The sequence below is a fragment of the Hemitrygon akajei genome, unplaced genomic scaffold, assembly GCF_048418815.1.
Source record: "Hemitrygon akajei unplaced genomic scaffold, sHemAka1.3 Scf000164, whole genome shotgun sequence".
Lineage (NCBI taxonomy): Eukaryota > Metazoa > Chordata > Chondrichthyes > Myliobatiformes > Dasyatidae > Hemitrygon > Hemitrygon akajei.
The window spans coordinates 917,257-932,056 of record NW_027332050.1 but is presented as its reverse complement, the minus strand read 5'-3'; the positions used below and the strand labels follow the sequence as shown (position 1 = coordinate 932,056).

The window sequence follows — 14,800 nt, the reverse complement described above, 5'->3', positions numbered from 1 at the left end:
ACGGGGAGAACGGAGAATTCTTTACAGCCGAGAATGATGATGTGGACGGCGGGGAATTGAACCCATTTGCGAGTGCTATAAAACTCTACGTTGGTTGTTACAATATGCTGCCGACTTGCCAGGGTACCTTCGGACCACGAAGGGACTATTGATACATGTGCGCATTACTGAGTGTATCTGTTCAGAGGAACTTCTGCCACTTTAAGCCCTTACCCTGGTCAGTGTCATGACATTCTATCCGTTGCTGTGCTCTCTTCGTTCTGCCTCCCCGGAAGCTAGCCTTCCTCCTCAATTCCGAAACGCACATCACCGAACCCCTCTTACAAATCCGTACAGTAAGAACTCCATCCTCTGTCAACAGTTCCGCCGTTACAATGAATCGGTCTGGGTCGGAATGCACGTCAGCCGGGTCTTCTTTCACGGATATGTCATGGTACTGCTGTACGACTATTTCAAACAGCAAAACTCGGAAGGTAGGAGAACGCCCAATTTTGATGGTATCAGAAAGAATCTGTCGTCTGTCAACTGGGACAGGCTGTTTCAGACACTTATGTATTTGTTAAGTTGGAGGCTTTGAAAATTGTCGTTATGAGAGTACAATGCTTGTATGTAAAAGGTAAAAATTACAAGTGTAGAAAACCGTGGTTATCTAGAGATGTGGAGGCACAGGCTGAGAAGAACTGGAGATGTGTATCACGTATAAGCAGGTAGGAACAACATATGTATTTATGGAGTAACCCTAATGCAATGGAACACATAAAAAGGAATCAGGAGCGCCAATGGAAGGCATGAGTTTACCCCAAAAGACAAGTAAAGGGGAATGATCGGGGATACTACATATATGTTAAGAACAAAAGCATTGCAAAGGACAAAAATTAGACCTCTGGAAAAACTGAATGGTATTCCATGTGTGTAGTCAAAAGAAGTGGGGAGGTCATTAAAGATTTTTCTTTTTCATCTGTATTTAGTCAGTAGACCGCTACAGTATCTATAGCACAGAGGCAAAGCGGCAACATCTTCACAGAGGAGGACGTGTTTGTTGCCCTGTCGCAACTTAGGGATGCAAGTGGAAACAACACCGGCGTGTTAAAAGTGACAGTTAGAAGTATGTGATGTATCAGAGGACTGGAGTATAGGTAATGTTGTTGCTGTAATCATGAAGCAGGAAACTATCGGGCGGTCAAGCCGGGTACTAATAGTGGCAAAATTAGTTGAAGGTATTCTAATCAAATGGATACATAAGTATCTGTTTTAACATGGATGAGGATTAATCAGCTTAGCTTTGTGCCTATACATTATTGAGGCCGTTGCCACTAAAGTTGATGAAAGCAAGGCTATGGACATTGTATACATGGATTTCAGTATTCCAGTTGAGAAGGGCCCGCGTGGGCGTTTGGTCAAGAAGTTGCGATGCATTCAAGATTAGGTAGTAATTTGAATTAGACACTGGCTTTGCGGAGCAGCGAAGTACATTGTTGCCTCTCTGGCTGGAGACCTGTGACTAGAAGAGAGCCGTAGGGATTGATGCCGTGTCCGTTGTTGTTTGCCATCTATCTAAGGGATCTGAATGATAATGTGGTTAACTCGATTAGTAAAATTCAGGGACCACACTAAGATCGGGAATGTAGTAGACAGTGAGGAACACTGTCATGGCCTGCAGCGGGATTCGGGAGAGCTGGAAATTGTGCTTAAAACGGCAGATGGAACTTAATTCAGTCAAGTGCGGGATTTGCAACTTCGGTCGGACCAGCCACGGTAGATCTTAAACAGTGAAAGACAGGGCACTGAGGAGTGTGGCAGAGCAAAGGGATCTGGGAATACAGGTCCATAATTGACTGAAAATAGCATCACAGGTTGATCGGGTCGTAATAAAAGATGTTTGTAGATTGGTCTTAACTAAACGTATTGAGTAAAGGAGATGCGAAGTTATGTTTAAGTTGTCAAAACTGAGAAATAAACAAGTTTGCAAGAGGACAGAAGAATTTTTATGGGGAATTCCTGGGTCTTAAGGACCTTAGCTTATAAGGGAATATTGAATTGGTTAGGTCCTTAATTTCTGGAATACAGAATATTTAGAGGATATTTCACAGAGGTTTAATAATTATGATGGGTATAGATAGGTTGAACCATTCAGGCATTTTCCACTGAGGCTAGGTGGGAATACAAGCAGAGGTTAAGAGTGAAAGGTGAAAAGTTTGAGGGGATCCGTCTTAACTCAAAAGTTATGGCAACGTTTAAAGACCTGACAGCAAATATTGGTGCATGCGAGCTCGTCTTCAAAGTTTAAGTGAAGTTTGGATACTAACATAGATGGGGGGAGAATGATGGGTTAGGATCCCAGTGGTGATCGAAGGAATCGGGCACTTTAACTCGTTCAGCAAGGAGCAGATAGGCCGAATGGCCTGTTTCTGTGCTGTTCTCTTCTATAACTCGATAACTCCATGACTCAGAATGAACTGGATGAGGCAGTGTAAATTGGAATATTAAGCTTGCAGATGACAAGAAGCTTTGCTGACTTGGAGATAATGTGGAGTATTGCTGTAGGATGCAGCAGGACAGAGACAGGATGTGGCGGTAGGCTAATAAAGAGAAGGTGTTGTTCAACCCCGAAAGTGTGAAGTTAGATTTGAGAAGGAAATTTGGGATCCGCACCACAGATCCATTAAACCTGCAGCAGAAATTGACATGGTTATTGAGAACGCATGTGGTATGTTGCCCGGGGTGGTGTCAGAGGCAGGCACAATAGATCACTTAGAAAACTCCTTGATAAGCATACGGAGGTCTGTGTGGGAGTGAAGATTCAGATTGATCTTTAAATAGCTTGTAATGTAGTCACAACACTGCGGAACATAGGGTTTGTATAGAAACTAACGCTTTAGTATATTAGTGTTTCCAAAGACATGTATTAAGGATTATAATATTCTACAACACTTTTAGGGATGAAGATCCAATTGACTGGACAAGTTCTCTTTTCATTCACCGAGCATGGAGTGCCTACAGTCTACTTCATGCTTCCCCAAGAGCTCTGGGACCATCCTCCAACAGCAACCGACCCACGAGTGAGTACCAGCTGAAAGCAGACATTACATTGTATTGCGTCTGACCCCCATCCCGCTCAATCTCTAGAGAAGCAGGTGTTCAGGAAGGAGTCAAGCAGAATCGTCTGAATGTAACTTCTTTATCAGCATCTGAAATCAGACACGAGTACTTGACCAGGAGGGAAAAGTGGCGTTGGTTCAGGTGTTTGAGATTAAGACCTAGAGATCTGTCAGCACCGAATAATGTCAATGTTTTCCTGGAGGGTGTGGAATTCGGCACCTCAAGATGCTTTTGCTGTCCAATATGAAGGAAGTGTTTGGGGTTACTTAAATGCACACGGTGCAAAAGGACGAACATAGCATGATTATCTTAACGGGAAATCATGCCTGACAAATATGCAGGTATTCTTTGAGGAAACGACAGTCCAGTCTGAAACAAGGCGAGGAAGTGTGATAAATCAGTGTATCTGAATCTGAACCTGAGGTAGATGCAGTGAGTCATGGTGGGTGCGTTTCTAACCGATTGTTTCTGTTCCGGGATACTGAAGGGAGAGGAGGTGTAGGGGGAAGTATCGCGGGTCCGGAATCTGGGCGGTGAGTGGAACTGCAAAGTGATCTCAGATATGACTTGACAACTGATTGAATGGAAGAACAGGGTGGAAAGCCGGGGCTGGTGAATCGGAATTTCCCTGTTGCCATATTATGCTGTTTGCATCTCTCAGTTGTTCGTCACTCGTTTACCAATGATGGATGTGTTCGCCAGGAAATTCCATCGGTTTCGCTTTTCCGACGTAGGTGATTTCAACCGCACGCTCACTGCGCAGAATGTCCATGTCAACAATTCCAACTTCTTCGTGTATTCCTGCTTGAGGTAGGTCATACAGCGACACGTTTATTTAGGTTTTTCTACGATCAGTGACCAACGGGCTTTCCTAGAATGTACTGGGGCAGCTCGCAAGATTTTGCCACGTTTCCAGAGCTAACATATCATATGCACAGCTTCCTCATCAGAACCCACAGTTTCCCAATATCCAATGACAGCAGGATGCCTCCACACAGGACAACCCCATTCCCGTGGTGTGAGGAACACTTACTCCGAGGGTGAATCCATCACTCTCACCACGTCACCAATAGCAAATATCTTAACCCCATGCACATACAGCACTGGAAAGTGAAACACGAGATTTCATCCAGGTTAACCAACAACCACTCTTCCCTCTCCCAATCCCTGTCCCAGGCAAAATATCTGAATTTCTTTGCTTGTGCTCCGAGACAACGGAGAGCCTAAAGCAGAGCCACCATGTAGTGTCCCGTTTTGGATGCCCAGACACAGTTGGTCAGCATCTTTGTCCCACCTTCCTGCAAAGTCACTTCATGCACTGTCAGATTCAGACCATTATCACTGTCCCATCTAAAGACAAGACCTCGCATGAAGGCACCATGAATCCCCGTGTTGTGCGAGGCGGCATTGTGTACGTCCTGCTGAGCGAGCAGTGAACCACGTCTCTGGGTTCACCTCGCTGCACACGACTGAGGCTTCTTCAGCTTCTGGCGCCAAATAACAATTTGCGGCCGAAGGCTCGGAATTGGCGAGTAAATGCATGAGGAAGATTGTCTCTGGGAGCGAGGCGATAACTAAATCAGAGGCAATGTATCATTAGGGTGCTCAGCCTGACAGAGGGGTGGAAACTCTCCCGTGGTGATCCCCTTCTCCTCACGCTGCTCTTTCAAAAGGAAGAGACCGTTTGAACGACTGTCCTCGACTCTAAAAGTGAATGGCTGAATGCTGTTCGATCACAGAGCCCTGCAATAAATTATTAAGCTTTTCAAATTTTCCGGACAGATTTCTTAGTCAAGATCTCCCCTGTACAAAACACTGCTGGCCTGAGACTGTTTTATCACAAGATACTCCAAAGTTTCACCCTCAATAATGACTCAAAAATCTCACCAGCAGGTAGCGGTACACGGACGATTTATAATTAGTTTTCGATAAGATAATGAGATGTGGGAGAAGTATTGAACGATTCAGCCCATCGAGACTCTCCACCATGTTATCTTCCCTCATTTGTTATCCCGCTCGCCTCATTTCTCCTGTTTTAATCTCTGTATTTTGTTACCTTTACGAATCAAAAGCTGATCAAACTCCACCTTAAATAAAATCACAAACATGGCCTCCACATCCATGGCAATGAATTCTTCAAATTCAGCATCTTCTGATCCTCATGTGCTGTGCTGTACTACAGCATGTTCTATTAAGGTGGGGGGTTATATGGGAGGCAGGGTTTAAGAGTCGACAACAACATTGCGGCGGAAGGGCCTGCACTGTTCTGTACTATTCTATCTTCCATGTTCTAGCGAAAGGAATTCTTCATCCTCTCTTAGGCTACGCACTCTGCTCCAATCCCCAATCCCCCATAGGAGACGTCCTCTCTCCAGCTACTCTAACCAGGCTATAATGGTCCATGATTTTCCAGCTCATTCTTCAAAACTACATCTATCATTGAGCTGAGAGTCTCTCGGTAATTGTATACCTTCATCTTATCCTTGAAACAGGTCTGTAGCTTTAGGTAAAATAGTGTAAATGGATGTGGAATGCTCTGTGTGCGAGCGGGGCGGTAAATGAACCAGAGCCGCTGCAGTATCGGTTGGGTGTCCGTCCCTAGGGAATGGAGGGAAAGCTCTGGCGCTATCAGATGGAAGGCTCACTTATCACACTGCTCCTCTGAGGGGTGAAATGGTGTGAAAGGCTACACTGTGTGTCCCGAGAGAGAAGCTCGGTCAGTGTTCCAGAGAACACTCCGGTTCTGGCATCAATAGAGGGAAGGAATTTGGTGGGATTGTTGAACTTGATGTTGACTTCTAAGGGGTCAGTGTGCCCAGAGGGAAGGTGGGCTGGTATCTCGGCGCTGCCGCTGAGCATCTTTGGAAGGGTTCAGGCGTCGGGTGGCAGTGATAAGGGAAGAGTTGGTCACAGTTAACTGGTTGATGTGCGGTCTCTAATTCTTTATTTGTTTTTTCCACAACCACGATTAGGGATTCAAGGTGGTTCCAACGTTTGTCGGAAGGGTAAGTGCAGGGGAATGTTGTGACTGTGATCGGGCAGTTAATGAATCTGAGATGCTGCGGTATCAGGTGGGTGCTCATGCTGACGGTCGGACAGAAACAGAAAATATAGAACACTAGACCTCTATGTTCGCCCTTTATCCTTGATTGTTGCCGACTCAAGACCTTCATTCCAACAGAGCCGTCTTTTTTTTCTATTATCCATGTGTCTAAGAGTTTCTTAAATGTACTTGGTAGGTATGTCTCTTACAGGACTCCTGACACCGCGTTCCACACAGCCACCATTATGTGTAAATACATACGCCAGGCAGCCCCTATACCTCAGTCTAAATACTTTAAAATTATATCTCCTGATAGTTATTTCCACACTGGGAAAAATGTCTTTGGCCATCCACATGACCTATGCCGTTTAACTTGTACAACCCTATGCAGTCGCCTTTCACCCACTTCGCTCTAAAAGGAAAAGCCATAGCTCGCTAAACCTATCCTCATATGAATATCCCTCTAGTCTAGGCAGCATACTGGTAAATCTCAGTTTTTCAGCTTCGAAAGCTGTTACATACTTCCTGTAATGAGGCGACCAGAATTGAGCACAATATCCCAAGTTTAAATGAGCGGCAACATTACTCGTGGCTTTGAACTCAACCCCTCGATGACTGAGGCCAACATCTCATACAGTTTCATAACAACCTGTTCAACTTGCGTGTCAACTTTGATGAGTCTATGATCGTGAAACTAAAGATGACTCTGTTCTTGCAAACTGATAATGAACCTGTCATGAACCCTGCATTTTGCATTCAAATTCGACTTTGCAAAGTGTATCACTTCACACTTTTCCACATTGAGCTCAGAGTTTGCCAATTCTCACCCAACTTTGCATTCCTCATTGCCCTGTTGTAACCTACAACACAATCCACACTATCCCGAAATGTCATCTGGAAATGGAAATGATCACCCGCTTCCCGAACAGATTTCTGCGGAACACCACTGGTCACAGACCTCCAAGCGAAATACCTTCCAGCTATTACCACTCTCTGTTTTCTGTGGGTAAGCTAGTGCTATCTACAGTAGCCACGTTTGCCTGCCACCCATAGCTGAGAAAGTTTTCCTAAAATCTTCATAAGTTTGCTTTGTCTAATAATTAAGAATTTGATTCCATTCCTGAGACATGTCCTGCCCCTCTCACAGCCATGATCAGACTATCGTTCTTCAACTGTCCAGAAATACTGTTGAAATATCCTCCCAACAGTTTGACCGCACGAACGTTGGGCCTACTGGTCTGTAATTCCCACCGTTTTCCCTGTTTCTTTCCTTGGTCAAAGGAATAACAGCTGGCAACGTCCAATCCTGTGATACTATTGCAATAGCCAGATGACACAGAAAGGTCATTACCGAAGATGCAGCAGTATCCTCCGTCCCTTCCTGTAGAAAACTGGGATACATCCCCTCCGGCAATAGGAATTTATGTACCCTAATGTTCTCGAAAATTTCAGCTCATCCTTTTTCTAAACATCGATATGTTCAAGCATATCAGCCTCTTCTACATCATTCTCACATTTGAAAAATTCCCTCTCAATTGTGAACACTGAAAGAAAATATACATTAAGGACCTTCACTATCCGGGCCGACCTCAGGCGCATATTTCCTCTGTTATTCCTGATCGGTCCTACGCAGTCATCCGTCTGATCTTCACATAGGTGTAAATGGCCTTTGGGTTTCTAAGCTCCTGCCTGGCTAACTTGTAGTTCATTTGAAACCTCTCTGATCCCTGCCTCCTAAATCTTAAGTCTGCTTCTTCCTCTCTCTGGACTATCTCTTGTCAACCATGACTGCTTTACTCTACCATCGCCGACCCTGTCTCAATGGGACAAACCTATCCAGAAGAACATGCTAGCTCTTCCTTAAAAAAAACTCCACAGTTCAGTTGTGCATTACCCTGTTTATATCTCTTCCCAATTTACGTTTCCAAATTCCCGACTAATAGCATCATAATTCGTTCTCCCACCAATCAACTGATTTATAAAACCATCTCTTCCTATCCTCATTCAATGCCAGGGTAAAGAATAGGAGTTGTGGTCACTGTCTGTGATAGGAGGTCTGGCAGTATCGCATCGGGAAATATGGCAGGTGACCTGGTTCATTGGTCTAGTATGGCGTTTCCTTCAGATGTACTGCCACTATTGAGTCGAAACCACTTATGTGTTCCTCGAACAGATTCTGCTAATCGAAACCTTTTTCTCTAAGGAGGTTCCAGTCAATATAAGGGAAGTTAATGTCACAATAATAAACGTCTTTATGCTTACATATTTCCAAAATCAATCTCCTGAATTATTCCTCGGTCGTTATTTGGCTATTTAACTGGTCCGTCTACTTCATATTTCCAATAGCATATCTACTCTTCTGGATTCTGCCTCCATTCACATTGACTCACTGAATGATCTGATCGTGACTCCTCCATTTGTGCTGCTATGAGATTATCCGACTCTTGCACTTTTCCCCCAGTCCCGTTTGAAACATAGAAGCACTGGAACATTCAGAAGCGATTCCTGCCCTTGTAACAACAAAGCCTCAGTTATGGCCATAACTCCGTAGTTCCATGTACTGAGCTGCTCTCGAAATACATCTCCCTTGTTCCCACACTTCTCGCAATAAAATAGGCGCAGTACAATCCAACCTACTCTTTGTAGGTTCACCGCCTCTCCTTCCTCACAATGTCCCAATACGCCACTGTTTTTTTCCTCTGACATATCCCTTTCCCCTCCCGAATTATGTTTCCATTCCCCGCCACCTCTATCAAACCTGTCTGCAAGATTTCCCTCCAGTTCATGAGGCGAAGTAGTTACCGAAGTGGGGTTTGGGATACAGGATCCACCTCCATCTGGAAAGGTTGGAGTGATTAGGCATAGCCAGGGTGTCTTTGTAGAAGGAAAATCACTTTCCATAAATTTGATCAGGTGTTTTGAACAGGTAAACAAGAGGTCTGACACGGTCCCAAATTGTAAGATAGCTGAAAGGTGACATACAATGGATCCCTCTGGATAAAGGTAGATGGATCGGTGGGATTGGAGACACAGACAGAGAGATGGTGAAGATGTCTGACCCGTTGCCCTGCAGCTGTAAAATCATTGGCACCCAGAGTTGGGAGGTCACCTGACAACTGTTCATCATGTTGTTTACACTTCACCTGCAGGATTGTGTACACCTGTGGTCACTACAATATTGAAGGGATGTGATTTTGCTTGTGAGGGAGGAAACAAAGAATCCCATGGGCGTCGGAAAATTCTAGCAATAAGTCACCCGTTGCTTCTGTGACGCCGCTGTTTTATATTCTTTGGAGGGGACCGGTTTAATGATGAAGAGATCAATACTTTCAGTAAAGGGACTGCTCTTCCACACTCAGGAAGATTCCCCTCAACTCTCTGTTATATCTTTCAGTCAGGAGATATGGTTCGTTGCCACCGGCAGATTCGACTGCCCGGCCCCGTGAGGCCAACGAGGACGCTTTGGATCCTCCGCTTGCTTCCTGTTAAACGCCGCTTTCTGCATGTTCTCCACTGTTAATTAACTCCCACCACCGTCACTCAGTAATCTCAGCACTGGCCTGTTCACCCCGGCATGACATCGAATACCCGTGACCAACCCGTGTGGGATCATCAACTACTCTCACAGGGGCCGCAGAGTGGCTTTATTGGGAGCCCAGTTCTGGGACGTTAGCAACCGTGGTCCTTCGGGTGACACAGGGTTATCTGACCTTTGTAATGCGATGTGGCCCAGAAATGATATTACCTTGTCGGCCTGGTTCGATTTGTCACGATTACCAGACAGATTGGAAGTTTCCTAGGATCTCTTTCATTCCCGGCATAACAGTACGATAGATAACACGTCCAAAACCGCGAGGAATCCCAGACTGACGTTTGAGGTTCGAGTGGATGTCTGTGTCTCTTATGCGAGTGCACGGCGGAAAGTCAAGAGACACGGGCCACTTCTGTCGGACCGCACGGGTTTTCGGCACCAGAGCTGTGTAAATACTGGGCAGAACAGCCGGCGGATGTTTGATATGATCCACTTCCTGTGTTGATGTAACTGTAAACACTCTCGTGTACTCTGATGGCAGCAGGGTTTCTAATATTTCTTTTTCCACGGCATGTGGCAGCTCCTTCTCGGAGCTCACTACTGACCACACTACCTTTCTGACATCTGTCCCGCGGTGGTATAACCATTTCCCAAATTAACTGCATGAATCAATAAAGCCAACGCTGTTTGCATTAACTTGGTCTGCATCTCTTGTCAAACGCTCGCTGCTGTCAAATCCGACTGTTCATTGGGAAGGTACATTCAGCCCCACCGGGAATAACCAGCTCCTAGGGCAGTGAAAACAGCATGCTGACACACCCACACTAACAGCTCACCCCTCTTCCCTTCCAACACTGAGCCACTCTGTGGAAAACTGTCAGCTGATAGTGACGCCGCCTGGGGTGCGGGGAGGGTCGTGTGGAACCGGAGCGGTACACCGTCAGGGAAAATGCGAGCAGTCACATTACTAACGTGGGCCTACAGCCCAAATGGTCTCTCCCACCATATTGTCCAGATTACCAGCTATCAATGGACAGACGCCATACCCACAACATTCCCCCTCTTAACCACCTCAATCTACTCGGGGCGAAGCACCAAACCCATAACGGTATTTTGCAGAGAGACAGTGACATCTGGAATGGGAGGTGTGAGAATCAGAGAACAGTGATATTAAGAATCAGCATGTGGAGAGGGGACATTCGATGAGGGGCGTGGTGTGGATACCGTTGGAGGTGATGTTGCTGTCGGAGGGGGTGATAATTGTTTAGAGAGAAAGGATTGGGGTGGACGAGGGGCTCGGAGACGTAATCAGTAACAGATCTGAGAAGGGAGCTGTGGCTGGGCGTGACTGTGGAAGTGATGGGGGGGGGGGGGGGATGTGGATGAGTTCGGAGAGTCTTATGACCGAGGGTCCCGGGAGGGAGCGCCGTGTGTTTGACGGTGGGGATGTCAGAATCAGGTTTAATATCACTGGCGCATATTTTTGTCTGCATGACATTTGTTGTCTTATGGCACTGAGACAGAAAATACAAAGTTATAAAAGAATAAATTACATTGAGAAATATATATTAATATTAATTACGTATTTTTCAATGTATACGTAGTTCATAAAGGGAGAGAAATTATGTGGGCGTACATATGGACTCATTTTCTATTCAGAAATTTGGTGGCGTAGCGTTAAGAAACTGTATCTGAAATGTTGAATGTGGGTGTTCAGGCACCGTTAACTCCCCCTGACGGTAGCAATGAGAAGAGTGCGTGTACTGGGTGATGGGGATACTTAGTGATCTATGCCCTATCTCTGATCATCGCCTGTCGAAGATGCCTTTGGAGCTGGAGAGGACAATGCCTGACATCAATTTAGCGGAGGCTGCAACTGTCTGTAGCCTTTCCGATCCTGCGCAGTGGCCCCCTGTGGAATGGGTGGAGCGTCGGAGGGTTGATCACTGAGAGTTCAGGGAGGAATAGCAGTTCTGGGAGATTGACTGTCCACCCATCTCGTTAACACAGTGAGGGACGCGGAGCACACAGGCTGCCTGCGAACTGCAATGGACCGACCCTGTGGTTGTTCCGGTACTCGCAGCAGAGCAAAGCACAGGAGGCCGAACGACCCCTAAACTTAGCGCTGGCAATCTGCATGACCATGGTTAATCCTCCCATGTCTCAGATCCACTCCTATGCCGGACCCCATCGTCCACAGCTCCTCCATCATTTAAGTATGCACCGGTCTCCACTTTAACTAGTGGATGCAGCTACATGAGAGAACAAATGAGCCCGTGCCGCGCTCAAGCCTGAAACTTGTTCCGCTCTGAACCAATGTGAAGTGCCACCCTCGCTATCCATGCCCCTTGTCCAATTTCTGCTGCGTTCTGCAATCATCACTCAACTCCCTCCCCGGCAAATACCTTTCGCCGAATCCCTCCGGTTTCCATCCTCTGCTGACACTCTGCGATCAGACGCGTCCTGTCGGGTTATCTCCCAACTGACCCTTCCGGTCTAGCTCTGTTTTAGACAATAAGACCGTAATATATACGAAAAAAGCTCTAAGCCAGTTGGATCATCGAGTCTGCTCCGATCTCTCTCAGCCCAATCTTGTCTTCTCGTAACCCTTCATGCCCCGATTAATCAAGTATCTATCAATTTCTGCCTTTTATATATCAAATAACCCGGCCTCCACAGATGTCTCCCTAAAAATAAAGATCCCGATAATCCATCCCTCCCTCCTACACCAGTTCTTCATCCACACATGCACCTGTCAGATCATCCTATCCTTGCCTTCACTGGCGAGTGCACAGGCAGTGGTCTAGATATAACTGCCTTGAATGTCCTGTTTGTCCGCTTTCTGTCTCGCTCCATAAAATCTCTCTTCAGTGTCTGCCTATTTCCCCGTGCATGTTACCGGTGGTCAGATGTATCTCGGCTTCTGGTTGCTCACACTCCCCCGTGAGAATGCCGTGGACCCGATCAGAGACTTCCCTGACCCTGACGCCTCGGAGAAACATGCCGTCCATGTGCCACTGTCGAGTCGACAGAATCTAGCCTCTGTTCCTCTGACTATTTCATCTTCCATCACCACCGCAGTCCTCTTCGTCTCTCTGTTCTTCCATGCCACCAGAGTGCCAGACACCAGATCACTGCGACCACCTGCTCCCCAACCTGGAGCAGATGTGTATATCAGGAACGCAGGAGATATCCGGAATTCCCACATCTAACGCACAGAACAACTCCGGAGAGATGTTGCTGACATTAAGTTGCTGCACAAACACTTTTATTTACGGGGTAACGAAGACCAAGTTCAAGCAACAGTTCATCAATGTAAAGAAATGTCCGTTTCTGGCAATTATTCCATTAATTGATAAACATAATATCTAAGTTCTTCCCGGAGGCAGTCGCAGTGTTTTCCATCTTGACACTATAGAATTGGCGCTCATCAGAGAACATGGCAGCAGGTAGAATAAAACTAGTTTAGAATCCGGGAGTGACAGAGCACGGCAACAGAAACTTCGGCGATCGCAGCTTCCGAACTTCACTTCCTACCAATTACTAAACTCTTCCTCCCTTTTATTTTTCTTTTTTCATTATATCTCCGGTATCGTCAGAACCACAGTACGTTCGATAATGAATCCCATACCCCAGTGTAAATTTCCATCGGTCAAGTGACCGACAAAGCCTTAGCTTCCGGTGACATGGAGGGAAAGGAAAAGTCAGCGGAAATACTGCCGTCTCGAGGCGAACTGGCGGAATTCGCGCTGAGTACTCCTGAGATCAGATCGGGCCTGGTTCCTGCTCGGATTGAGTGGGCAGCACGGCAAAGAGATTTAGCTGATTGCACTCTACATCGGCACGCCCTTCAACACGCTATGAGCAGACAACATCCACGTGCACAGAGGTCCTAACTTCAACGTTGGGGTTTACCTGTCTCCAGTGAGTTGGTATCAACTTTCTAATGTGTTTACCTGAACAGGTAATGACTCAACTAGGTCCTATTACCATCTATTACCACCTGCTCTCACCATGCAGAGGTCAGACCGCCAATCTACAACAGCAACCACTTTGACAGTGGGATCGATTGTAACTTTGACACTGATGTTGGCAGATTGGAGGGGAAGTGCATTCACACCGGGTAAGGTTCGATTTGAAGTGTGTATTCCTGTTGTTGAAGCGGTGATGCCCCGTCGGCAATTAGTGATGCAGATATCCAGAGCAGGCAGAGAAACAGCACGCTTTGTCCAAGAATAGGTGGAGGGTTGGAGACAGGAGAATGTACCGTCGGTACTGGGTGGGGAATTCTCGCCGAAAAGGTGGGCTCGGAGACAGAGCTGATTGTGAAATAAACTTACCGTCCCAACAACCGCTCCACCCGAACATCTGAGGAGCTCCAGTGAATTGATTATGAAAGCGTTTGCAGAAATACCTCACAGACTTGACGTATAATATTATTTGATGCGTATAACAATGATGTGGCATTACATTTTCCACTGAGGTGGTATACTTCGATTAGTCCCCACACGGAACTGGGACAACCATGCTGCAGAGAGTGAGAGACAGAATGGAACCAAAATCACCAATTTAGTAAAACGACCGTGACAGGACTCGAACCTGCAATCTTCTGATTACTTCGATTCAAGCACCGAAGTCAGACGCCTTATCCATTAGGCCACACGGCCGCATTCTATGGGAAATTCCAATGGAAAAAATGGGGAACATGCTGACTGCTGCCAGGAGTTTCCACGTGTAGAATGGTTTCCTGACCGAACTAAAAGTACTGGTATGCAGTGTTGTTATCCCAAGGTGAAAATTAGATCATTGTTCTTAATATCTCTCCATTCATTCCTGCTTTAGGCTGTACATTTAAATTCAATATTCTCTTTCTGTCACACAGAAAGGAATTGTAAAATGCCCACACCACTGTCTTTTACGGCCGCGTTATATTTTGTGATGGAATAATTGTTTATGGCCCACCACATTTAATACATTATTGATAGAGTGAACTCGATTTCTTTTTAGATATTTCAGCCGTTGGTTTGGTAATCCAGAACCGAACAGCCATGTGTTTGTGTCGTGTAAGCATTGGGGTGTTCGGATCTGCGGCTGCGCACAGCCGGGGGTGCCCTTCAGCGTGTCTA

General features: G+C 46.1%; 1 long non-coding RNA gene and 1 other non-coding gene across 2 annotated transcripts; one reads left to right on the top strand and one right to left on the bottom strand.

Moving 5' to 3' along the window:
* The first annotated feature begins 3,496 nt into the window (after positions 1–3,496).
* Positions 3,497–9,692, top strand: LOC140724119 (uncharacterized). Its single transcript, XR_012098042.1, has 3 exons — positions 3,497–3,909; positions 6,072–6,104; positions 9,537–9,692. It is a non-coding gene; the product is annotated as an uncharacterized lncRNA (long non-coding RNA).
* Positions 9,693–14,252: 4,560 nt separating this feature from the next.
* On the bottom strand, positions 14,253–14,341 carry trnar-ucg (transfer RNA arginine (anticodon UCG)). The gene is given in 2 exon segments: positions 14,253–14,288; positions 14,305–14,341. It is a non-coding gene; the product is annotated as a tRNA-Arg (tRNA).
* Between the last annotated feature and the right edge of the window lie 459 nt (positions 14,342–14,800).